The sequence below is a fragment of the Rhinolophus sinicus genome, linkage group LG09, assembly GCF_036562045.2.
Source record: "Rhinolophus sinicus isolate RSC01 linkage group LG09, ASM3656204v1, whole genome shotgun sequence".
In the NCBI taxonomy this organism is placed as follows: Eukaryota; Metazoa; Chordata; class Mammalia; order Chiroptera; family Rhinolophidae; genus Rhinolophus; species Rhinolophus sinicus.
Window position 1 is genome coordinate 9,895,940 of NC_133758.1, and position 27,649 is coordinate 9,923,588.

General features: G+C 40.5%; 1 protein-coding gene and 1 pseudogene across 1 annotated transcript in view; both read left to right on the forward strand.

Annotated features, from left to right (window-relative positions):
- The window catches only part of BCL2 (BCL2 apoptosis regulator), a 170,473-nt gene that overhangs the window by 63,748 nt on the left and 79,076 nt on the right, over positions 1–27,649 (forward strand). The gene's annotated exons all lie outside the window — the stretch shown is intronic.
- On the forward strand, positions 10,725–16,843 carry LOC109446195 (proteasome activator complex subunit 1; annotated as a pseudogene).

Here is a 27,649-nt window from a genome sequence, read left to right on the forward strand (position 1 = left end):
GCACAGTAAATCCTCCCGGGCAAGTAGTCTTTTTTCAATTTAATTATTCATAAATTTGTGACTATTATTATTCATTGTTGGTTTATTGTTGTCATTTTTAATGTTTTGCTTGGACTTACGGACCACATGTTGCTTCCGAAATTCTTCAAAAGATGGTAATTCCACTGGTAAGTGGAATAAATCACTTAGCTAGTGTTCAAAATACCTCAAAAATGAAAACGAACAAGTTTGAATTTTTAAATTCGGATGACTGAGAAATGAATATGTAAAAGAACACTCTCGCAGTTCGTCAGTTGATTACCTCTGGAGAAAAGTTTCCTTCCCCTGTTGTGACTACAACAGTTTCGTGTGGTATGTGTTTTTGTATATAAAATGAAAATATACCCCTGACCATCATCATCATATTAACTGGAATTGTGCCCATCATAGATTTCATGAAACATAACCTAAGTGAATCAACCCTTCCTGGGAGAAGTCAGTAAATTCTAACATTAACTGGTCATGCAAAACTTGGCAAATATACCATTTGTGATATTCAGTAATACCAGAATTTAGTTCTTATTATTAATAGTTGATTAACTCAATTCGATCTTCATTAATTAAAAACTTTCATTTCATCAATAGCGAATTCAAAAATTCACCATCGTCTTCACATTCACAAAAGTTAGACTATTTTGATGGAAAACAAAGGCTCACTTTGTGTTCTTCCTTGCAGCAGTGGCACTAGTCTCTGCCGCTAATTTCAGATATGCAAATTCCTGGTTTAATATGTAATTCAACATGCTTTTATTGAGGGCCTCTTTGTGGAGGGAGTATAATACACCAGCAGGAGTATGTGTTTTGCAGTGAAACTGTTCTTGGCTCAAATCCTGGCACAGCTACTTGCTCACTGTGTGGCCTTAGGCTTCCTTGTCTTTCGCATAGTGACCTGTGGGGTTGTGTAAGAGTTAAGTGAGAGGATGGAAGTGCAAGTATATGCCCTGCGGTGGGTGCTCCAGTGGCTTCTCTCGCGGTCCGTCCCTTCACTTACCCCATTACATAGCGTTACAACCCACTGTTGTAATCCCTGTCCCTAGCATGGATGGGGACTTAGAGCATAGGTGCCAAACATCTTGTGCTGTGATATCCTAGGCCAGTCCCTTCACTGCAGGGCTTTGCATAACATCTCTGTAAAATTCAGGGTCAACCTTTACTTTGATTATTTCTAAGAGCACTTCCAGATTTGACCTCCTGTGAGTCTGTGATATTATGAAGCAGTATAAAAAAATAGGAAACCGACACTATACTGTTAAATGGGCAGCATCGACCCCCATAATATATCATGAAGGAAGAATCAATCTTAATGACAGATTAGACATGACTCAGAAATTACTCTGAGGTAGCATTCCTGTCCATGTCCTCTATAAAACACTAATTCATCAGGTTGGTAATAGGTATTCATTGAGAAAAGGTGTCTGAAAATCACTTGGGAACTGCTGCTGACTTAAATAGGTTTCCTTCTTGCTGCTCTTCTCAGCATCTTTCATATGCTCATATGCATTGAGATTCCAAGATAGGGACTCTAGTAAGTGTATAAATCATTTCCAAAATGTATTTCACCGTGGAATCAGAATTATGTTGCACCTAAGAAACATCTTGCCAGTGTAGTGTTTCTTGGGAGGTATTTTGCAAAATGCTGCTCTATGGTTTGAAACCAGGAATGTGGTAGAATATGGATGCCACTGACCCAACCCACTGAATGTGCTGAGCGTCGACCACTTGCAAGGTCCCATCAAGCCAGAGATGCGTAAGATCCAGTCATTGCAAGAGGTCTGGTGACGGGGCTTCAGGTGTGGCGTTGGGTGCAAGCCTAAGAGCAGGGACACCTGGGAGACAACATCCCAGCAGAATCAGCGGAGGCTGTATCCGGAAGGTGAGGAGACCTGGTTTCTGCCTTGGATATGTTTTTCTCTGTCTCTCGCTAAAGCTCCCATAATGGTATTTGCTTCCTGTTCACCTCAGAGAAATTCTGGAGATACTATGAATGTGTGGTTCCCAGCCTCAGGTGGTTGGAGTTAAACCACTTGGAAGTTTCACATAGGAGATTTTACACGATTGACTCTGAGTTTTACTTTTGAGTATATAGTCGTTTTACCACCACTTTGACACTCTGCTCGAACATCAAAATGTAATCTAAGGAGAGGAGCCTGCAGAAACAAACAACACACATAGCAACCTGAGTCTTTATGAGGGGCGTGATAGTGAAATGTCGGTTGAACCTGGTGGCATGATCTATATAGTTGTGTTTCTTATCGATAAAATACGAGCAGATTTTGCTTATGGCAGATTTCACTCGGGCAAACCTCTCTTCTCACCAGTCAGATCTGTGGACTATTTCACCACTGGATTTTTCCGCCTGTTAGGCCTTAGGAAACGTTTTGGCAGGTTGCACCGTTATTTTGCTCATGTTGTGAGTAGCATTTCTCTGACCTTTTGTTATTTACTGAAACAGTCCGGCCTGTTTTCTTTTAAGAGAAGCGTGAAATGAAAGGGGAGTCAGGGAGCGCAGGCTGACTTCGGTATCAGAAGACTCACTTCAGGCTGCTTGGCTCCAAGTATACTTTAAAGTGAAGGGGTCACTGGCCTCCTTGTTTCTTATTCCCACGATTTTAAAGGGTCTTTTGGGGGAGTTTTATTTTCTCACTAAAGCAGATACATGTAAGGTTAGCCATTTGTTTAAAACATGTCACCACATCTAAAAGCACAGCCTTCTAAGAGTTCTCTTCTGACATTTTGAGCATGGTGGGTTGTCCGCAGCCTCTCCTGTTTTGAACAGTTATATGACCTGTTTCAGGGGAAAGATGGACCCCATTTCAGGGTTGACCTTTACTTTATGATTGTTTCTAAGAGCACTGCCAGATCTGACCTTCTGTGAGTCTCTGAAATTATGAAGCAATAGGTTCAAGAATAGGTCATAATAGTGTCAGGTCTTAGCAGCATGACCCGAGCTCTAGACTGGTGACTTGGTGACAGGGCAGCCCTCATTCCTGACCTCTCATGAGCCCACACAGTGGAGGTGATGACATCATTCCAGACACTCTCAGTGTCTCACGGGGGCTCTTTCTCTCTTCTCTCTGCTTACCTGTGCCCACCATACCTGTGTCTCTGGTGTTCTGCCTCTGCCCTGGCTGGACAACTCCCATTCTTTGCAGGCTGACTTACAATGGTAAAGGAAGTAAGATCCCAGTACATCTTTGGACATGAGAAAATGGGTATATGTATGTGTATTTGGATATATATTTTTGTTCCTACCTCTCCATCTATCTATTTACCTACTTATCTTTTTCTACCTCAGACAGAAGATTCAATAGGAATCATGTTTTTTGGTTGGGACCCTCCTAGCTCTTGAACTCAGAGGCTAGTGTTAAAGACACCACTCAAATTTTTGTCATGTGTGTTCTCTTAGCCAAACATAAAATGACCTTGACATACATAAACCAGCCTGCAGGATTTGTTGATGAAGGCTATATGTTATTTCATAATGATCTGTGTGTTTGAGAATCGCCATAGTCTAGTAACAGGCCATTGCTTTGGAGATGTTGCCTTCATTTCTTCAGTCATTTAGTCAACAAATATTTACTGCACTGTCCTCAGTGTTAGGGATACACTGGTGAACAGAGGGACAAGCTGCTCATGGAGCTCATATGTGAATGCAGAGGGACAGATGATAAATAAGTAAGCCAAGAAGTAAGGTTGTGCTAGGCAACAAAAGGACAACGCCAGATAACTGGGGAGGGGGTGTAAGCGTTTAGATCAGCGTCACAGGAAATGTTGCTTTGGCCTCAGACCTTTCACATGGGAGGAGCCATGAGAAGCCCTGGGGGAAACCTTTGGAGACAGAAGGAAGAGCGAAATCTTGACCTGAGTTAGACTTCTCTCTCCTCCCTGCTCTTTATCTAATGACCTCAGGTATATGTTTGTCCCTCGGGGCTGCCACCTGATTACTCTTTACGCCTTTGCATCTTTGGGAACACTCATGAAACAACAGAAAGAGGCTATCTTATTAGAATGCTGGTTGTAATGCAAGATACTGTTCAGTGCAGTATGAAGCTTTGAGAAAGCGACTTTTCCCTCCGCACCCCCTCTCCACAGCTCTCCTCTTCAGAGAGCCTACATTGCACAGATCAGAAGATAAATTGACTTTCTTTCTTAGAGAAAGAGGTTGTAGGAAATGCTTTAAAATACTACGAGTAGAAAAAGACGCAACATAAAGCTTCAAATATAATTAGGTTAAGTTGGGCAAACTACTTCCAGACAAGCACTAACTTTCTCATGACACTTTTTAAACCTTTTACTTTGCAATAAATATATAGAGACCCACAGGAAGTTGCATAAATAGTACAGAGAGGACCCATGTCCCCTTCACGTAGCTTTCCCCAATGGTAACATCTTGTATAACTGTAACTCTAGTATAATGTGTATAGTATATACGTTAGCAACATCCGGAAATTGACATTAGTATAATCTCCAGACCTTGTTTAGATTTCACCGGTTTTTACGTGTGTGTGTGTGTGTGTGTGTGTGTGTGTGTACTTTACCCCATGTGTAGATTCCTGTAACCACCACTGCCATCAGGATACAGAACTATTCTGTCACCAACAAGAAACTCCCTGGTCCCATGGCACTTTTGTGTATGAGAAATGGCAGCAGAGGTCATCCTGCTGCTCGTCTGGATCACATTCTGGATGAATCTGTAGTTAGGTTGGATGAGTCTAAAACCTAGCGCTTGGTTTGACTGCCATGGAATATGCATAATTCACTTATAAATGAAGGGCGTTGGTCTGACTTATAAGAAGAGCATCTACAAGCTCAGAACAAAGAAACACAAGTGTGCATGAATAGCCCCAATGTCATCATGGGAGCCCATCACTTGATATCCAGTTGATTTAAGAGGCTGATACCAGTCATGTGACCTCAGTCGTTTATACCTAAAAAGAACCAAACCCTTTCTGTTGCCACATACCTTTGGGGACTTAATCTATCGGGGACTTTTACTACAGTATTTCTTGAAGACAGTGAAGGAAGAAAACACACCGGTGATAGGGTAACTGATGAGTGGGTGCATTTTTTACAGAAAAGAGAACAAGTTATAGAAAAATGCCCCTTTGTGTGTGGAGGGAAGAAACCTTTAGGACGTGCAGTTAACAGTAAGAACTTGAGGTGCAGGCTGAAAGGGAAACAGCTATAAACAGATTGAGAGAGAGAGAGAGAGAGAGAGAGAGAGAGACAGCATATTTAAGGGAAAACATCTGCCTGTTGCATCTGACATCCAAAAGCTGCATCTGTGGCCTAGGATCAATCTTGTAATGCTTAAAAAAGGAATGCAAAGGGGCCCAAAACGGGCTCTGAAAGTTTCTTTTTTTCCTCGAGATTTTCTTTTCGCTTTGCCCAGAACGCTGCCAGGGACTGAAGAAATAAACTCTTATGGTCCCACTTCTTGATGCTGAGGTAGCATTCCTTAGATGTTCATGTTAGAATGATTGATTTAAAAGACATTTTACCTGTATCGTTCCCGACACATGGGTTCAGATGAGCCCATTTTCTTTGCGCCACGGAACCTCTGGAAATCTCGAGATGGCCTCTTCAAAGATGTGGTATTTCAAGTAAAAGTTTTCGGTGTTAAAGAAGCTGGAAACTGGACGAAAGGAACAGATAATGTTCGCATGAAGCCTCCGAAGAGATTTCAGAGTATCTTTCTCGAAACTAGATTCAATTTAGAATGTGTCAAATAAGTCCCTGGACTTGTGCATTATTTTTCTCCTTGGGTCATTTATTTGTATCCTGTAGGCACGGGCCAAGAGGCTAATTCAAAGAAAGGGTAGATATTTATAGAGATGGAGTGTTCTCCACAGATATGCTCGTTCTTGATTTCTCTGAGTGGAAGCAAAAGAGAATTATGAGCAAAGAGTTCTGTTCCTCACTCTCGGACACCTTCTTCCCTCCTCGCACAGCCTTCACAGTAGGGGCCAACACCTGTATACTTTGTGGTCACTGACTTTTCCCTTGAAGAACGTAAACAACCCACCCAATCCATGTTACCTGAAGACTGCCGTAACTAGGATGGAGGACGTTGTCCTAAATGATTGTAAACAACTTTTTGAGAAATTTCACTCTTTAGCTTTATGCTTTCCTCTCATGGTCTCCTCCACACAATCACTCTTCTTAACTTTCGTCTTTATTTTTTATACATCTGACCCCAAGCCAAGATTCCCATGTGCCATTGCCGCATTATGGTAAGCAATTTGAAATGCTATCAAATATGAGTTACGTTTCTGTCGGTAATACCACTGCATGTACGTGTTGCTGTTTTTCTGGAGCTGTGTTCTGAGCAGTGCTGAGCATGGCCTCGTGTTTTCTACACGGAGGAAGCAGGAATGTTGCAATGAGGAGTGACTGATAAGGGATTATGACAATAAAACAGTCAGTAAACAGAAGAAAGGAACTGAGGATGGTTGGGCACTTGAGTATTGCTGAAAAAAAGAAAGCAGGGAGTGATACTCACCTGCGCTCTGTACTCAGAATCTGTGGCATCTTTATTTTCCACTCTCCAGCCTGGCACGTGCTCGGCTCTGAACATTTGTTGAAATAAGTTGGGTCATATATAGTGTGTCCTCTGTTTTCCAGATTTCTCCACAATAATGTGTGTAACCTGGCTCTGTGTTGAAAACGAGGACATTACGTTTAAATCTGGTAATTTACCGCAAGTCACAAAGGTTGAGTGTGATAGATCTGAACTCCGGTGTTTTGATCCCCCAGTGGTAGCTTCCATTAGCAAGTCAGTGGCTCCTGATTTTCTTAAGGCACAAAATCCTTCTAATTTTTTTTGTACCTGGACCAGGTGTTGAGGAGAAGCTTGCCATAATGGAAAGGTCAAACTTCATTTTTTTTTTTCAGTTTTACAAAAAATCTCTAGAACTCCTTCATGACACCCTGGGAATGACTGATGCAGTTTGAAGATTCCCTACCTTAGACTAGCCCATCTCAAATAACATCAACGTGGGTGCAGGTTTATAGGTTGTTTGCTGTGCATTTCCTCGTACGTACCTCGAAAAGGACCAGTTGAATGGTTTCTAAACCATCCAGGTAACCTTAGGACTTTGTATCTTTTGAGTTTCCATCAAATTTCAAATCTAACTCCTGTTTTGAAAATACTGTATTTTACACAAAAGATAGCCTGAGAGTGAGGGAAAGAGTAATGATGGACGGGGTGCTGTCTAATCAGGCCAGGGTGAGAGACTGGGACATCTTGTTTTCATCAAATTCTTGTGACTACGCTTTACTTCTCTGTGTGTTTGCTGGGCTTTTGAGGTTCTGTTGTGCTTTTTGTAGCTCGATGTTTTCTGGAGGGTCATCAAGAAAAAGGAGTATACTCTGCATTAATAACTTTTGGAAGGGTTTTAGCAGTTAAATCAGAGAAGAAAATGATCTAGTGGAGAGCAAGAATGGGGTGGGGTGGCATTCATTCCCCCTTTCCAGGAAAGTGTCAAGTTCACCATGCCCCAGCACCAGACTCTTTACCCAATAACTCTGAGATCTTATATCAGGTTTACTCAATAATGATGATGTAATGGCGGAATTACTACCCTCATTTTTTGGAATAAGAATTGTTCCTTAAAAGGCATACGATGTACAAAAAGGCATAAGATAACCATGAGATACACTTGTGCTTTCCTGATTGTTTTGTTTTGTCTTTGTTGCTGTTTTGTGTGTGTGTGTGTGTGTGTGTGTGTGAGTGTTTCAGTAAGTTAATTAATGTGGAGTTCCAAAACAATTCTTTTTTTTTAATATAAATTTTATTGGAGAAAATTGGGAGACAGTGTGCTTCTCCAGGGCCCATCAGCTCCAAGTCGTTGTCCTTCAATCTAGTTGTGGAGGGCGCAGCTCAGCACCAAGTCCAGTCGCCGTTTTTAATCTTTAGTTGCAGGGGACGCAGCCCACCATTCCATGTGGGAATTGAACCGGCAGCCTTGTTGTTGAGAGCTTGTGCTCTAACCAACTGAGCCATTGGCCACCCCTCCGGCAGCTTGTTGTCTTCAATCTAGTTGTGGAGGGCACAGCTCACTGGCCCATGTGGGAATTAAACCAGCAACCCTGTTGTTCAGAGCTTGCACTCTAACCAATTGAGCCATCCGGCCGCCACCCAAAACAATTCTTGAATGTTTATATACTCTGCACTTTAATCTAATTATTGAAAAACACAGGTGACAAATGAAAATTTAAAGAATGTACTGAGATTTATGGCAAAGATAAACACTGTAGATCAGGAATCAGAAAACTATGGTCTGTGGACCAAATCTGGCTTGCCACTTGTTTTTGTAAATAAAGTTTTATTGGAACACAGCCATGCCCATTTGTTTATGGATTATTTATGGCTGTTTTCCTATTACAACAGCAGAGTTGAATAGTTATGATAGAGACCATATGCCTTAAAATATTTACTATCTGTTTCTTTACTCAGGAGTTTTCCAACCCCTGTCATAGACATCTCCATATTTACTTACTCACTCATTCCTTTCTTCATTCTTTTAGTGTCACTCAGGGGAATATCAAGATGAATATAGCAGTCCCCAGTGTCCAAGAACTTACAATGTAGCAGAGACAAGTTATGTACTCAAATTGCCACCTGACAAGGTGGACTGCAGTGCGTACTACAGACGAGAAATAACTAAATTGCTGGGCAGAGATGGCAAAGGCCCTTGAGAAAGGGAAGGAATCGGGTTAAGCAAAAGGATATCGCTTTCATAACTGTGGCTCACAGTGATTTCCCAGTGGGAACTTCATGAGAAATAAGAGTCATTTCCTTCATGGAATTTTATAAATTGTAGGACCCAAAGGGTGGAAATGATTTAGGATATTACTTAGCATCCAAGTTTCTTTATCTGGAAGTGTATTTCCCTTGTAACTATGGGGATAATCATATTTCTATTATAGAAAAATGTTAAAGGTTTGAAGGAAGGCTTCCTACTTCAGGGTAGAAAGACAGGGAATTCCTTTTATTTTCTTTTTCTTTTTTTTTTTTTTTTTACTAACTGTTCACTAAACAAAGTAATATTAAATATTGTGGATGGAAAATGGGTTCTACGGAAAGTAACCTCTCAGGATGATCTGATCATATATTCCTAACTGGGCAGGTCATGGTGGGTAGTCACATCCAGGCATGTAACCTTTTAGTAAAAGGTTTATCTTTGCCTTAAGCCAGCCCTGTCCATTGTTTCTGTGCATCTAGGTTAACATATCTGTGAAATGTCTCTTTTTAGACCTCTCTTTCTAAAGCGTGACCACCCTCAAGAGAACACGTAATCTTGTCTACTATCCTGTCGTTATCTGATCCCCGCCTTGCTTTCTCCCACCTCCATGTGTCATCTTCCTTAAATGTCCTCCTTAATTCCAAATGCATAGAAGAAACTGCAAAACTGTCATTTTCAGGAGCATATGAGATCTAGCTCCCTGGCATAGGTTGTCAGTTTGGTGCAAATAAACTCATAAAAATTCTGTACAGGGTTGGACATTTCTTACGTCGACAGTGGTACAGTCTTAAAGATAGGATCTTGACAGGCTATCCCTCCAATATTGGATAGATTAAAAGCAAGGTAAAATGATAGAACCCCACCATGGAGAAGCATGACTCAATGACAGTTACCGCTCTTTCCTTTCCAGAATGGCACAGTGCACAAGTGTGAACCTTGGGGCAAGGTTCAGGTCTAATGCCACCTCACCTTAGGAAGATTGCATACAAGAAGCTTTCCGGTGTGGGACAGATGTCTGCCTCTGCATTTGTGACCTGCTTGAGGGCAGGGTGCATGCCATTTTTATTTTTATATCACCAGTAGCGCCTACTCCATTGTTTGTGTTTTCCAAATATCTATGGAATTCACATAAATCGAATGCAGACCAATCCTGTGCATTCAAAATCTAGGTGGCTGATTTGGGTACAGGACACAAGAATTTCAGGTTTGTCTAAAAATGAAACAAGTGAGACTCTCTATTCTGCTACCATCAGAGGATCAAAATTGTTGGCTAAATTCCAGCCGCTCATTCTCTGTCTTCACAGTGATAAGATACCAGAGTGAATGTAGCTTAGTATTGTTTTAGAAAATGACCTTGTGAGGCTTTGCCCGTGGAAAGTATAATATTTTGACTGATAAAGTGGGTATGTTTGGTGAGAAAGCTACTGATAGAACATAATATGATCCCAGCAGGTCATTTTAATATCTTAGGAAGTAGCAAGTCCAAATATTTCACATTTCCTCCCTCTGAGAAGGAGAGTTCTGAAGTTAGCCACCAACAGTGTCCCCTGGGGCTCTGGCCTCCTGTCCCCAAGAAGCCCAAACCAGCCTGTCTTCGAATTTTCCTCACTGCTCTGCTTTCACAATAGCCTGGGTCCGCCCCAGATAGAGACTAGAAGAGGAGACGAGTTCTAGAAGCTCATCTTGCTTGTCTCCTTCCCCTCCCTCAGCCCGACGACAAAAATCCAGCCCTTGTATGAAGAACACACTAGGACATTTACTGACAAATAGATGTAGTCACTGCGCACACGTGTGAGTCCTGTATTCTATCAAAACTGTCTACATAAACACAGACTCCGCTGTCTCCTTCCAGCCCCACGTGTATTTATGAATGGGATTGCTTCATCATTTTCTTTTAATGTCAAGTAGCAGGGAAGTCAGAAAGCATTACCCCTAAAAATGGGGAAAGAACATGGCAAATCCATACATGTCCAGCCAGCTGGGGCAGTCACCAGCAAGCAGAATTCCATACTTCACACCGTCATCGCGGCCCTCATCCCTGCAGGTCGTTTCCTGAGTTTCTCATTTATAACGATCACTTTGGAAGGCCTAGAAATGCTTAGGTGAGATTCAATGACCGATTATGCTCCAGTTCTGTTTTCACTGGAGGCCTTCTGGACGGCTGCGGATTCCGTCCCGTTTGAAGCATTCGGTGGCATGAATCCACTCGGTTTCTGCCCACATTACTGCATTCCTGGGATGCCTTTCGCAGGCCTTCGCTAGATCATCTGACAGCCGCCTGTGAGGTCAGTGAACTTTATACATAATTAAACATTCGCAGTTAGGAGAATTAATTTTTTTCCTCCCTGAGAAACGGAGGACGTCCGTGTCCTGTTGCCCTCCGTTACCGAGGAAAAGTTACGTGGAATAATCAGGCGAGTTTCACATGATTTAATGCTGAACAGAGTAAGAAAGTGATTGCATCCTCTACTGGGCCTCACAGAACAGTCACCACCCACACTGTTTATTCAGACTCGGATCTTGGCCATTTGGGGTTTAAGCCAGAAGAAAGGGGGAAAAATCCAACCCTGGAATGAACGCTTTTGAAACTCTGTATTCTTGATGAAATGCGGCCAAGGATTCTTTTAAAAATCTATTTAAAATCAATTACTGGGATCATATTTTCATTTACAGCGGACTGTTAGCAACAGCTAATTTTCTCTGTTTCCATCCAGCTTTGGACTTTAGGCTGGAGTAGGGAACGATGGCTGTGTTTTGCCTGGGTTTCTGATGCTACCACCAAACTATGTATGTGTGGGTAATTGGGCAGTTCTGACTTTGACCAGCTTTCCATAAAACAACAAAGAAAGGTGTGAGGACCAAGGAATCAATGAAAACAAGACTGAGGGGCTGCAGTGAGTGTGCTCCTCTAGGGGGAAGAAAATGTACAGGAGGTATATAATACTGAGAAGAGTAAGGGAGAAAAGCAAGAGGCAGGACCGTACGCCCGGAGGATAAGCACCAGGTCCCTTTGTCTGTATGCGGGATTGCAAAAAAATCATCTCCGATATGTGAGATTGTATCAGGTTTTTAAAGATCTCCAGAGGAGGTTGCAGAACCTCCCTTGCTTACCCACCCTACTATTTGGCAATTCTGACAGCCAGGAAATTTTTATTTCCACCCTAAAATGTGCATGTAATGCTGCTTCCAGGGATAGGCTAGTGATGGGGACCACCCCACCTCCACACAGCGTGTATGGCCCTGAGGGTGGGATGGAGCATGTTACCTGCTGCTTAGTTGAAGCTGCAATCAGTTTGACCTCCGTGCTTAAGGGTCTGCAGGCCTCGCGAGTGGGGGAGGCATAGCATTTATTGAGACTTTCAGAGACCAGTACTGTCACCGGGGGGAAGGGATGTAGCTGGGACATGTCCAGGGCTGAGCCTCAAAACCACGTGCAAATATTAAATGCTGAAGCTCCTCTTTTGGATTTTAAAAGAAAAGAAAAGAAAAATCCAGGTAAAAAAACAGACAGGAGATAGATTCTTGAATTTCAGTGGCCTTGAAATGGTAGTCCATGTCCTCAGTTGTGAATAAGAAGAGCTAAATGCCAGGGTGTGTAAGGGACCGATCCAAGACCGGATCTTGGGTTTTGTGTCCCCAAGGCCGCTTCCTGTCCTTCCTCCCTAGCATGGTGTGTTCTGAAGGCAAAGTCATGCTGGAACCGAGGTCACTTTTTCACTTCCTCCGTCCACTTCTTCCTCCTCGGCAGGTGCACTGTGAATGGTCAGCTCCTGCATGAGTGAATGACAGATTCATTGAAAAGCTGTCAGATGACCCAGGCAGCCTAGCATCTTCCCCTTTTAACGAGTTATGTCATTGCTGTTCCTCACGCTGTGGTTTGTTCCAGAAGGGAAGACGTTGTCTTCTCCTTCCCCCGCCTACCCCAAGTTGCATCAAGTTCCGGTTCCTCATGTTACATTAATTCCTGAATGAGTGCAGCAGTATCACAATTTGATGAGGCTTTGAGCCCTCGAATACTAAGCCTTGTGCCCACCCTGTGTCTGCTCCTTCCTCACCGTTGTCACTTGTTTAGTGATAATATTATAGTAACTCTTGACCTACCTACTGTGGGGGCCTCCTAGAAACAAATGACAAGAGCCACTGACATCTTAAAAATGTGCAAAACAGTGTGATTTTTTTTTATTATGAAACATTTCAAACAAACAGGAACTACAGGGATAGGAGAGCAAGCGCCTATGTGTTCTACCGTCGGTTTGTTGTATATTTATGCTGTGTTTGCTTCAGTTCTTCCCACCTATATATATATATATTTTTTTTTTTTAAAGTAGAGATAAATCACTCCCACAGTCCCATTCTCTTTCTCCCTTCTTCGAGCTTCACAGCACCAATGTAAATTTGATGCCTATTCTTACCGTGCATGATTTCATCTTTTACACACATGTATCCATAGACAATATGTATATTTGGAAATGTCTTTAAGCATGAGCTAAATGGGTTTGTGTTCTATATTTTATGTGTAAGATTTATCTGTACTGCTGCTTCCTCCATGGTCCGTGCTGTGTCGTATTCTATCAAAGGAAGGACAGTGAAGTTGTTTCTAACTTTCTGATGTTACAGACACTGCTGCAATGTGCACGTGCTCCTTGCATTCATGTGGGCAGTGACACACCTAGGCTGTATGGTACAGCCCGTTGTTCCTCGGCCACAAGCCTGTGCAGCACGTTACTGTACAAAACAACACGAGATTAAATCAAGCACAGGAGAAATGATGCAATCAAAAGATGCGGTAAATGTGAGATGTATGAGGCTGCTGTCATCGTAACCCCATATACTGTTGTACAGAAAACGTGTTTTTTTAATAAGTAGAAAGCGCCCATGCTAAAATACGATAAATAGTATAGCATAGTAAATACATAAACCAGTAACAGTCGTTTCATATCATCATCAAGTGTTATATATGCTGTGCGTAATTATTGTGTGTGCAATGCTTTTATAGGACTGGCAGTGCAGTAGGTTTGTTTACACCAGCATCACCACAAACACGCGAGTAATGTGAGTAATGCGTTGTGCTACTACGTTACCATGGCTACGACGTCACTAGGCAATAGGAATTTTTCATCTCCATTATATGTGGTCAGTTGTTGACTGAAATGTCGTTTCGTGCATGACTGTATTGCTAAAATCTAGCTTTACACTGAACTTGCACACATACATTCAGGAGCTTTCGTATCTTTTTCTGGTTTTGGTGTGTCGTATATTTTAGTCACGTATTTTTCTAAGAGATTGTCCATTTCATCCATTTTTAGGTTTATTGCTATACAGCAGAGGATAGAATACTCATATTTTAAAAAATATTTACTGTATTTATAGGTATGGCCCTTTTTCATACCTACTAGTGTTTACTTCTGCTTGCTTTATTTCTCTCGCTCATCTTTGTTGAATATCTACCTATTTTATTAGTCTTTTTAAAGACTAACCTTTGTTTTGTTCCTGTTCTATATTGTTGCTTTGTTTTTATCTTATTGATTTATTATTATCTTTATTATTGTCTTCCTACTACTTTATCCATTGTGGGAAAAGATTTTTTTTTTCCATTCTCTTTGAGTTTATTCCTCTTTATCTTCTTTGAAATTTTTCTTGTTTTCCTGATATTGTATTTAATGCTGAACATCCCTTCTACTGAAATATAAGGTTTTAATTATTGTTGAGTTCTAAATGTTTTCTTACTTTAATTTTGATTTCATATTAATATTTTAGTAGTGTGTTTTTGAAATTTCAAAATGTACTGCATTTTGGGAGCTGTAGTTTTGTTATTGATTTCAACTTTTATTGTCTTTTGGTTGATGAATGTGGTCTAAATGTTAGTAGTTCTTTGGAATTTGTTGAGATTTGCTATGTGGCATGGAACCTGATCAATTTTTATAAACATTTCATGTGCATTCTTTATTTATTAGGTGGATAGTTCTCTTTCCAGATCAATTAGATGAAGTTTGTAATATGCATTATTTAAATCTTCTATTTTTTTTAGCTTGGTCTATTAATTTCAGAGATGTGTGTTAAAATCTCTCACTATAATTTTGAATTTGTTTCTTTCATCTAATTAAATCAAATTTTGCTCTCTCTATCTCTCTCTCTCTCAAGCTCTCTTATCTCTCTCAATGCTGTATTGTCAGGTATGTAGAAGGATTCCTGGTGAACGTATCTTTTTTTCATTAAGCAATAATCCTCTTTATTCCCCCAAGTGCTTTTGGCTATGAAGTTTATTTTATCAGGTTCTTTCATTCATTCAATTAAAACAAATAATTATTGAACTTGTATCATTTGTAGGGACACTTATTATTTGAATACATTATTTTATGTTTGTCCTTGCTGTGACATTATGTTTTAGGCTTCTCTCTTGTAAACAACTGGAGTTTTACAAAATTCAATCTAAAGATTTCTGCCTTTTAACAGATTAGTTTAATCCATTTACATTTATTATGATTCATCATATATTTGGAGTTCAGTAGGAATCCAAATGTTTTCTATGTGCCATGCTTATTCTTTACTTATTTTTTTTCTTCCTATTCTTTCTTCCATTAGCTTACTTGAGTTTTCCTGTTGATTTCACTTTCCCTTCCCTGTGATTACTTTTTGCTTCTCCGGTGTCACCAGGCCCCTGGCCATGGCCACGCTCAGGGTCCTGCCTTAAGCCCCAAAGCCCAGGTCGATGTATTCGGTGAAGACTATGTAAAAGATAGAGAACCTGCTCGAGAGCTATTTCCCCCAGAAAATTTCTGAGCTGGAAATTTTGAAAAGAACCATCTAGCTCTCAATGAAGCCAACCTGAGCGATCTGGAGGCCCTGTTGGATGTCCTGGTACCTGATCCACTCAAGGGGAAAGAGAAGGAGGAGCGGAAGAGACAGGAGAAGGAAGAAAGGATGAAAAGACAAAAAGGGAAGATGAATGCAGAGGTCCTCCCAGTGGTCCAGTGAATGGCAAGGAGAAGATTGTGCTCTTCCTGCAGCTCCTGAAACCCAGGACCAGGGATGTCACCGAGCAGTCAATCTGGTCACCACATGGTTGCAGCTGCAGGTACTTCAGATGGAGAATGGGGACAACTTTGGAGTGGCTCTCCCAGAGGAGACATTCCAGCTGACCACCCTTCACTCCCAGCTGGAAGGCTTCCACACTCGAATCTCCAAGGATTCCTCTGAGCTGGGACATGCAGCCCCATGTGTGCAATTAACTACAGCTGATGTGCAAACTGGATGAGGTGGAGGTACCAAGACCTCAGCCCATGGCCGTGGATATCTGCAACGCTTGTACTGTGTTATGTGACATCCTCCTGAAGAACTTCGAGAGACTCAAGAAGGGAGAAACAAAGAGAATGATGCATTGAGAGCCTCCGCTCTCTTTCTGTGACAAGTCGAGCAGACTTGTCTCTTTCCTGGACTCCAGACTTTCCGCACCTGCCTCCTGTTGAGGTTTCTCCCTCACCGAGCCTCCCAAGCACAATACATATAGTCAGACTAGATTTTAAAAACATTGGGCCATATTTTAAACTATAATTTAAAAAATATTAACTGTTTTCCTCTTGATTTGTAATGTATATGTTTTGTTCTGTTATCTTACCTGTTAGCCTTAAACCGTAAAAATTATATTTGAGTTAACAAAGTCTAAAATGAAAGTTTATGTATATCTCTATTTGCTTCCCAAACAATGTAATACAGACTCCTTAGAACACTTTAACCTAACTTTTCTTTCTCTCATATTCTGATATGACACTATCGGATATTTTATTATCATCAGTCACTTTGTTTCTTTTTTGTTCCCATCCAATTTATTTTTACAAACCTACTTTTTTAAATTCATGAAAATAGAGGCTATTTTACTTGCATTGTGGCTGAGAGTATGAAATCCAGAACCAGACTGCCTTAATTTGAGTCCCAATTTGGTTGTAAATCACTTAGAATGGTGCCTGGTATGCAGTCAAGTACAGACTAAACCCTCCAGAAATGTTACTGATGTGGCTTCTTGGATTCCGTTCCTCCTTTCTCAGTTTAAGTTCCTTGTGACTGATGTACATCCTTGAGTAGTTATTTCATCAAGGATTTGAGAGTTTTAAACTATCTCTCTCAGTCTCTATCTGAAAATATCTTTAATTCACCCTCAGTCTTGAATCATAATTTTCTAGGTATAGAATTCTACAAAGATATTTTTTCCTTAGCATTTGAAAGTGTTATTTTATTGCTTTCCAATATCTACTATTGATGAGGGGTCGTTAGTGTCAGTCCGTCATTTGTTTAGAAGTATATATTATTTTCTCTCTAACATTTTTGTTTTTAGTCTTGTTCTTGTCTATGTTGATCTGCATTTTCACCACAGCTGTGTTTGGGATTCAATATACCTCTTGAATCTAAGGATTCCTAATCATGAAATCTGAAAAATTCTCAGTCATAATCTCTGAATATGGTCTCTCCCCAGCTCTCTTTAGTATGTCTTTCTCAGTTCTCTGTTATATGTATATTGTTATTCTGTTCTTCATGTCTCTTCACCTGTTTTTCATATCTCCATGTCTCCATTTTTCTGTGATCTATTTCTTTCTTAATCTCTCCCTACACTTTTCATTTCTAACCTTGTAAGATGAGCAATGTTAACATCTCGGGTACATCCTTTCACGTTTCTCCAAGCATGTATAAACACATGCACAAATACAATATTCATATAAATTAAATAACAGTGTTTTGTCGTTTGCAAAAAAAAAAATTCAATCATACCATATACATTCCTTTACAAGTTGTCTTTTTCTCTTAACAGTACATTAAGGATATCCTTCAAAAAGATAAGTAGATGTCACTTTAACTCATTTTTTAGAAAATAGCTAAAGTAAATTCCATGGGATGGCAGTACTGTAATTTATTCAGCCATTCCACTATTATTGGTGAACAGTTAGGTTATTTTCAGTTTAATGTCTCCAAAACACTAGACAAAAACATCCTTGTACCTATTTACTTATGTTCTGGTTCCTTAATTTCAGTGAGAACAAATTTTGCCCACACTACCTGCCCCAGTCTGGCTTCCCAGAGAATATCACTTCCTATATTTTAGCTTTTTTTTCTGCTATATATACATCTCTACATTTCTAAATAATGTTTATACTGTTATCTTTTGTTTTATCAATTATGTTTATGATGACATTACTTTCTATTAAAGTAAATAACGATTCATCTTTCTCAAGTAACCGTATTCACTACTTTCTTCCCCGTTTCTCCCAATATAATTATACTGCAATTTTTGTTTAAATCAGTTGTTAGTGTTTTCCCTATTTTGCCTATGTAAATAGCATGAACAGCTGAACTTTTTATTTTTATGAAGTTAATATCTGTCTTGTTTTTCATTTCCTTAGAGTTCTTCATACTTACTGCGTGCAGATTTCCCCTGTATCTTTCATAGTCTCACAGTACCCTTTTTACAAGGCTGATCACATCAGTCATCTGTTAGTTCTACTTCTGTTCTTGGTGACATCCCTCCTGGAGACTTCCATTTTCCTTCTATCTGGACTTTTCTCTAGGCCTGTGGCACAGCTGTCATGCTGAGATTTCCTTAGTATTCTAGAACTTTCCTTTGTCTTTCTTCTGAGTTGGATCCGCTTTCTTGATTTATTTCATTGTTTGAGAGAGCACAGCCTCCGACAGGCTATGAGAATTTAAAGCTAGAGAAGTGGTGGTGGCCCTCAATATGCCTTTCCCTGAATCCTCTGGTCAGATCTGGAAGACTGATTTCTGTGCCTGGGGCCCAGTTGTCAGCTCACCTCACTGCATCCTCCTCCTGCTTTACTTGGTCCTGAGGTGGGTCGCATACAATTCCCTCTTTTTTTTTACTCACTCATTTTTGTGTCTTCTAGCCTGCAGTGGTCTATCAAAAATGGATCCATGAAAGATGCATGCATACTTTGAATGTCCTAAAAGGTCTTTGTTCTCTCTTCTGCCTTGATGGTGTGTCTGGCTTACACCAGGAAAGTCTAAGTCAAAAATAATTTTCTTCAGCAGTTTGAAGACATTGTTCTATTTTATGCTGTCTCCCAGTGTTGCAGTTGGAAGGCTAAGCTATTCTGATTCTTGATGTTTTCTACCTGACCTTTTTTTTTCTTTCTCCCTAGAACTTGTAGAATCTTTTCCGTCCCCAGTCTTCTAAACTTCACAATAAGTTTCCTATGTGTCTGTTTTCATCTATTGTACTGACCAATTATTGTGTTCTTTCAATCTGCCAATACTTGCTTTTCAGCTTTTCTTTTCAGAACTCCTACTATTTGGGTGTTGTACTTTCTAGACCAGTTCTCCAATTTTCTCATATTTTCCATCTCTTTATCTTTTTGTTCTCTTTTTGGGCAATTTCTTCAACTGTAATTTCCAACCTGTCTATTGGGTTTTCATTTCTGTTATTGTTTTAAATTTCCTCTTTTCATCTATAAATAGTTGGTGTGTTTTTTTTTTAAACAAAGCATTCTGTTCTGTTTTCATGTGTGTGACATTCTCTTCAATTTCAGAAAAATAGATTTTATTCTCTTTTGAAAGTTTCTTCTCCCTTCGTGGTCTCTGTTTCCTCCATGTTGCCTTTTTCAGTTTGTTTGTTTTGAGCTGTTTCAAGTAGAGACTCTCCTTGCATGTCTGTTAATCCTTGGCTGTCTGCTCATATTTAAGAAAGAACTAATAAACATATTGAAAGTTCTAAGATCATGTGAGGGGCTTGTTGACGTTGAGCATCACTGTAGAATAATATGTTTATGCCATTCGTTGGGGAACGCCTCAAGTCAACCCCTAAAATCTCCCCCTGGGGGTGATGGTCAAGTTCTCCAGAGAACACTCATCCAAACTATCACCTAGAGGGCGAAAGTCTGCCTGTCCCAGTGCAGAGAGCTGAGGTGAGGAAAAAGACTAGAAGGGGTCAGCATTCAGGATGCAGTGTTTTATTTTGTTTGGTGGTTGGCATCTCCCAATGCAGGAAGCCTGTATCCAGAAGCCAAACCTCCATTTTACAAGTTGGAATAAAGGCTTCTGCCCAGTGGGGTGGAGTGAAGGAGGAGATTTGGGGACCTAGTTCTTTAATAGTTTTCATCCCCCTCTCCTTATTTAGTCATTCCTCCTGTCTCCTCTCTCCCCAGTTCCAGAGGTAACTAATGCTCTGTTCCTGGGCCTTTTGAGCATCTGCTGGTTGGTTCCTAACTCTCCTTACTCCTGGTTTAGGATTCAGCTGCCTTCGGTCTGCTAGTTCTATTACTACTTGTCCATCTGTTTTCCGTCTTCCAGAATCTTATTACTGTCATCTCTTCACCTGCTCTCCTTGTCCTTGTGGATTTATGTTTTTCAAGTGATCACTTTCCCTGGTTTTAGTGAGGTTTCATGTGAGACCAGTCTTAGATATGGGGTGTTCTTTGATTTTACTTGGAAATCTTGCATTTTGGTTGATTTCCTCAAATCTGTTTTTCTAGTTCACTAATTCTATATTTGTGTTACTCTACTGTCTAACTTGCCCATTGTGTTAATTTTAGGAATTTTACTTTGTTCTTTTTTCAGACCTACTTATTTTCTTTTTTGTTTTTCCAGTTCTTAGGATTTTAATTTAAAGAAATGTCCCTTTGTGACTGGCCCTCGTGGTAATTTATTTATGTGTGTGTTTTAACAAGTTCTTCTTCACAGAGATTTATTTTCTATGGGAATCTTGTGAGTACTGAGTTGTGAAATTATTTCTACATAGTGGCCACGTATTTGTTTTTCCTGGAGATCTGAGGAATTTCAGTGAGCCTGGAATTGTGTTCATGTTCATTTCTTGTCATGAGACTCCCACAGTCAGCTGCACAGAAAGGGTAAATTCTGATCCTACAACTGAATGTGGCTCATGTTTAGATTTTGACTTCTCGAAAGTGTCCTAAGCTCTGGATATAAGGCAACTTTCTGCTCTTTATCTTTGGGCCAGTGGGCAGAGTGCTTTTTGTCCTCTTTTTGTGAATACAGTGACTTTTTAAGATTTTGAGATTTATGAAAGGAGCTCAGTTCTACCCTCCATCCCCCAGCCACCTCATGCAGGACCAAGGCCATGTCCTTTCATGGGTGTTAGAATTTAATTACCATCCCCAGGTCCCTGGGAATATTTGTGTAGGTCTGAAAGTCCCTTAACACCTTGAGGTCAACTTTTTGTTAAAGCTCTAGCTTTAATTTTTATCTTAATTCCTGGAACCTATACTCTTCCTTCCTTCCTACATCAGTTCTGTGATGTGTTCTTTAGAATTTCACATCTTTGCAGTGAAGAGATCCATAGGGTCATCCTGGTGTTTGCCATTTCACTGGCAATGAACACTCACATCTGCTGTTGAGCAAAACCAAGAACATAGTAAACAAAACCTGGAATTGACTGTAAAGGGTCATGAATTGCCAGAGATGAAAAGGGTCTTAAGAGATCACTTCAACCAACCCTAGCATTTTATTTAAGGAAACTGAGGCTCAAAACTGATGAAACCACGTACCCACAGACACATGGCCAGTTAGTGAAAAAGCTGAGGATAGAACGCAATAAGTGGCCACTTTTTTTCTTACCACATCACAGGGACAAGCACTGTCACCTAGCAGCTAGGACTTGTCTGGTTGCAAGGTACCTTTATCTGATGATGGCTGTGCCTTCAATCACTGTGAATTTTGGGAAAGCTACATAACCATTTGTGTTCGTTTTGTCTTGTTTTTATTATCTGGAATATAAACTAATAATGCATATAGAATCTCTTAACTGGTTTATTCCTGTCTCCATATCATTTGTTTCCTACTTTTATTTTTCAAAGAAAAATACCTTTTCCTCTCCTTTCTTCCATTTCCTTCCTTTAAGGCCCAGTTCAGCTTCCACCATTTCCCAGAAACCTTCCCTGAAGTCTGAAGCCCATAGAGAGTTTTCTCCTTCTCTAGCTCCTTTTGAGATTGTCATTTGAACCACATAATTGGCACCATAATATGAATATATCTGACCTTGTTTAATTATTGAATGTGTATGTGGTTTATCTCCCCAACTAAATTGTAAGTGCTAGTTTGCAGAAACCATGCTGATGTATCTTGACCATTTCCCAAAGTGTTTTTCTTGATTAATTGATGAGGAAACAACTTAGAGGAAATATGTTCTCTGAGATAGAGCCTGGACTTGGTGTCAGGAAGCTGGATTCTACCGCTTTTCTCAGCATTGGCTCCCTGGAGTGTTTGAGCAAACCGTCTTACCTTGTATAGACAGGCCAGCGAAGTCTGACAATGCACTCACAGATAGAGTGGTCATGTAATTTATTATTCAAACCGGGACAGTTAGGAGAGGGAGGGGCACTATTAATAATGTGGCAGGGACAACAGGTGTAAACCGGGACTGTCCCTGACAAGCCGGGACATGTGGTCACCGTATGTCATAGATCACCTGAGCTCTTCAGAAAAATTTGCACAGCTGCTCTTAAAATATCAGTCCTCAAACAAAAAATTATCACCCCTTCCAAACGTTTTCATCCACCAGTGCAACTTCACAGGTAATCAAATTTTTGGTTTTTCCAGACATTCATGTTTTCTCAGATACTTTTGTGGCTTTAAATGCTCGTTATAACTGAAGTTAAAGTAAATCATGAATTTGAAAGTTAATACTGCTAAGAGACGAACACTTTCATATTCCATAGCAACCCACTTCTCTGTCCTGGAGGGAAAGAACAGCCCCGATTTCCAGAGTTTGGGGTCTTCTTTCCTTGGATGCTTTTTGAAACATAAGGACCTTATCCCTAGTATATGCAGTGACTGAGGGGAGGTTTATGAATAATTGCTGAATCACAAGGCTGGATATGTCTCCATATAATGGTGTATTTGGTGGCTTAGCATAGCAAGGTGTGATAGGTCTTTAAAAAGATGCATTATTAGCACCCTGGCTCACTAGCTGGCTTGCTTCTGCAGCTCCTGCCAGAGAGTTCTGTACCTAAGTAGTAGGTGCTTTATAAATGTTTGTAGCTTGAAATTCCAAGGAACATTTGGAAGACAGTGGTGGTTAGTAAATTCACATACCAGTGCTAGTAACTTCATTTCTGCTTTTGCTTAGGGAGGACTAATCTGGTTGGGGCATAGTGTTAGAATGCAAAGCACAACAGACACCATCTCCACCATCCAGGATTTTATGATCTAGAGGCTCCTTCAGAGCTATAAACAACAAAGTCTAAGTTCAAAAGAAAGAACAATCAATTTTGTCCTGGAAGATGTAGGTGGCATTTGAGCTATTTTGAAAAGTAGAATTTTATTCTATAACAGAGGTGGGAGAAGGCCACTGCACACAGTGGGAACTGCACGAATAAAACCCTGTAAGAATATAATCACTTGGTACGTTTAGGGACTCAGAAGTCCTGTGTGATTGGAAGATAAGCTTTAATAGGTGGTGGGATGGGAGAGGCAGAGGTCCTTTAATGTCACACTGGGGAGCTCAGGTGATATTATACAGACAATAGGAATCACATAAAGTTTTGGATGTGTGCAGTGATATCAACTAACTCATGTGTTAGAATGATAACCTGGCATCAGGGAGACCAGAAGCAAGAGACCAGTTACAAAGAGGAGGTAAAGGCAGGGGAATAAAAAGGAAAAGCCGGATGTGCGATACAGAATTGGCTGTTGCTTGGAGGTAGGTCTGAGGAGGAGAGAAGAACCAAACACAATACTGAAAGAGTGAGTAAACGGTGACACCATGAACTTGGAAAGCTGGGGAAGAGGAGCATTCAATTGGTGGAGAACTTGATTTCTCGGGAGGTTTGTGAGGAGAGTGAGTAAAATAGTATGTGGGAAAAAGTAACCTTGAACAGTGCTTTGCATAAAGCAGGTGTTCGATAAACACTAAATTGAAAGATGGAAGAAAAGAAAGGAAGGAAGGAGGCTTTCCTAACTCCACACTGTGCCATGACAGAGGGAGACATTTAGGGTTTTAGGACAGCTGATGAGGTCATTTCACTGGAACAATTCTTGTCAGCAGACTTGCTAGTTATTTCATGTTAATTGAGTGTACAGATCAGGAGAGGACTCAAAAAGAAGGGAAGACCAGAATTTGCTGGTGTCAGACAGAGGAGAGGTGAGCTGTGAGCCAGCCTGCAAGGAATGGAGAGAACGGGGGTGATGGAGAGGCCATACTGAGACCGAGGGGGTAGCAGAGGGGAAGGCAAGAGGGCAGAAGTGAACATACCACCCACACAGCGAATGAGAAGGACGCCCACGCACACTGGTAGTTTTGCATGTGGAGAAGTGTCATGGTGAACTGTGGAGGTGGGGGTGTTGCTTACTTTCTAACGAGCCTGTCCTGAAACTCTATCAGGAGAACCCCGTTTCTCTGTGAAAACCAACCCCATTCCTTCTAAATATTTTCTGTTTGAAATAATAGCAGGACAATCCTTGTGATTAGACACCAAGTCACACTGACTTTTTGATGAGCCATTTCGGGACAGCGCTCAATAAATTCTTTTGTTGGAAGTACTGGCCAGTACTTTGTCTTACAAAATGCCTTTTGGTCTCTTTGCCTCAGTCTTTGATTATTGGGTAAACATTTTAGTCTCATGATTACATAGTGTTTAGATGGCAATGCATGAATTGCATTACTAAAATGGTTTGTCTTCAGTTATGTTACATCTGCTTCAGGAATGCCAAAAAACATAAACACAGTCAGCTACCTCCACTGGAGCCTCAGAGAGAGAAAGAAGGCGTAAAATCTGGCAGTTGGCATCACGTCTCATCTTGAATCAGAGAATCTTGAAGTCGGGAAGTTCTTTGGAAGTGCCACCTCCTTCAGCTCGGTGCCACCCATCCTCTTCCTGAATACTTCTAATGAAGGGGAGTTCTCAGAATGTGCCAACTTTTAGAAAAAGGCAAACCACAGTTAAATAAAAACGTTTGATTTCTCCCAACAGACTTGCTCATAGAATTGCTGTGTTGGCTACAGTATAAAATGAATGCAAGCCAGAAGTTACCTGGGGATATTTTTATTTGATTTACAAAATCCCAGTGTTTGTGTGATGCAATGCTTTTCAATGATGTATGTCCTTTTTGTGAGGAGGAAAGCTTTTTACATCGTCTTATCACATAATTTCTCTTCATCGTCTATGGTTTCTACCACTTTTGTCTTTTCCTTTGGGTATTGCAGCTTGCCTTGATATGGCTTCCAAGATGTGGGTGCATTTAGAGACTTGATAATAAAAAAGGGCCAGTCTCTAAAACAATTACAGTTCTCTGTAATTTTGAGGTCAAATCAACCGATTTTGACATTTGGCTGTGTTTTTGCAAGCATTCATATAAACCTTATAAAGGGCCACTGAGACGTAGCAGTTCTTCTTCAGCAATGTCTCCCTCATTCATCCCTTTGCTTAGAAAACATCTGAGGCCCACGTGTTCCTTTCCATTTCCGCCATTTCCTCTTTATTTGGGACCATTATCAACTCACATTGAGACCACTGCCTCATAAATCTGTCTCTAGGGGCCACTGTGTAATGTCCTAAAATGTCACCTTGATGATTACCCCCTCCCATTTAAAAGCCTTCATGGCATAATTTTTAAAATAATATCTTTGTTCTGATTACAAAAGCAAGATAGAGGGTTTTTTTTTGCAGAAAACCTGGAAAATGGAAAAAGCAAAAAGAAAAAGAAAAAAAACCACTCATAATTCACCACCAGAAAAAACAACCTATTGTTAATATGTTGGTACACATCCTACAAGCTGTTCTTCTCTTCTCTTTGCCTCGCACTGAGAACCTTTCCAGTCTGGTCCCAACGTGACTTTACAACTCTTATCTGTCTGCTCGTTTCCTCTCTGGGGACCTGTATTGCCTTGCACAGGACTTTTCTTATTTTCCCCCTCAGTGAATTTTTTCTGATTATATAAGTAGTACATGTGGTTGTAAATATTTTAAGAAAGACATTATAAAGAATAAAGGGGAAAATATATTTAAAAACATCTCAACACCCTGAAATAAAAACCACTGACATTTTGTAGACCATCCCATCATCATCTGTTTATATACGTGTGCCTAAGTAAACACACATAATTTCCGATAAATGAGATCATAGCATCCATGTGGTTTTTATGGTTGACATCTTCTTTCATTTTCACTTATTTCTTTCCTCCCACTCCCTTTCTTCCGTTTACCCCAATCCCTCTCCCTCATGTTGCTAGTGTACTCAACCTTGTATGCTATTCTATGCTTCCCTCCGTGTTCACATATTAATAATTATATCAAACATTTACACACATCCATGTGTTTTTTGTCATTGTTTTATAAAAAAAATTAGATCATATCACATGTCAAAGTCTGCATCTTGCATTTTTCTCACGTAATAATAATTCGTTGTTGACATTCCTGAGTTCTTTCTTTTTGCATACTATTACTTAGTTGACTGTAGCATGACTTATTGAATGATTGTACTACAAACAATGCTGTGGGAATATCCCTGTGCTCATATGGGCATGACATGGCTTGATCAATGATGGTATTTTAAAAATTGGATAGATGTTTCCAGATTGCTTTATAAATGGGACAGCAATTTCTATTTCCACCAGCAGTGCATGAAAGTCCTTTTTTCTGTATCCTGCCATGTGTCTATGACGTTGTCACCGCCCAGGGGTAGTGTCTCTAAATTGCAGGGGAGGATGGTGATGGCGTCCCTTTGAAATCCCAAACTTCAAGACAAGTGTGGGGCCGTCATAAGACCATCACAGGAATATATATGGGACTTCATTAAGAGGAGATCATGGTTTACTAGAGTTGAGTTCTGGGGAAGTAGTATTTACAGAAATGAACCCTATGGCCTGAAGTGTCATTTTATTTTTAGGATGATTTTTTTTTTTTTTTTTTTTTTTTTACCCAACATTATTTGGTTAACGTTGCAGCTGGAAATTTCCCTCTTGACTTTTCATTTGCTCCTTTACAATTTTTGTCAGAACTCAAAAAGTAGAACACATCACACACAACTTCTGAATATTTGAGTCAACCTCGAAATTATGCAGATAGATGTATGTCAAGTTGAGATCTGTCGGAGAGTTCCCGTGAACATGGTTAATATTTGAAATGCTTTTACAATAATTATTGATGTGGTGTTAGAGGTGCGGACCAGGTGGGAGGGTTGGGTCTTACAGACCATCTCCTGAACTGTGCAGGGATGTTTGTCTCACCTCCTCTCCTCCAAGATGGACGCACTCTCATTCTCTAAGTCATGAACTGTGGTGCTTTCTACTCTCATCCCCGCTGCTGATAGGTATCTGCCACCATTTCTGTTGTCCTTGCTTTCTTTCTTCTTTGTCCCTTCTGCCTCTCTCCCTCCCATTTCTCCATAATTCTCAGGTTTCCCATAAAGCGGCTTGCCTTTGGAGCCATTGCCTGCTGTTGAGATTGCATTTGGGGGCAGCCAAGCCCCCCTTCCCACATCATTGGTCATTCCCCCATCAAGGTCATTGGCCTGTCTTAGCTATTTTCATCCCTAACTTTTCTGTTGACAGGTTCTGCACCTGACAGAAGTGCTTCTCCCAACTCCCCCTCTAATATTGTTTTTTATCTGACATCAACTTGGGACTTTGAGTACCTGAGAACCTGAGGCTTCCCTGTACTTTGAAGTAGAAATAGATTCTATCTCTGAGAAAACTCTGACCAGCCTGTTCTGGGAAAGAATGTTGGCTGTTGCTGCCGCACCAAGTAAAGAACCTCAGTATTATTATGGGTTATTAGAGCTGTACGGGGAACAAGTGAGGTAATTGAGAATGTAGTTTCATCCTGCTTCAGTATATTCTCGATGTCAGGGAAAGTCACGAGTAGGAGTCCAGTTTTAACTCCTTAATTCTGACTTGACTCACATTTGCG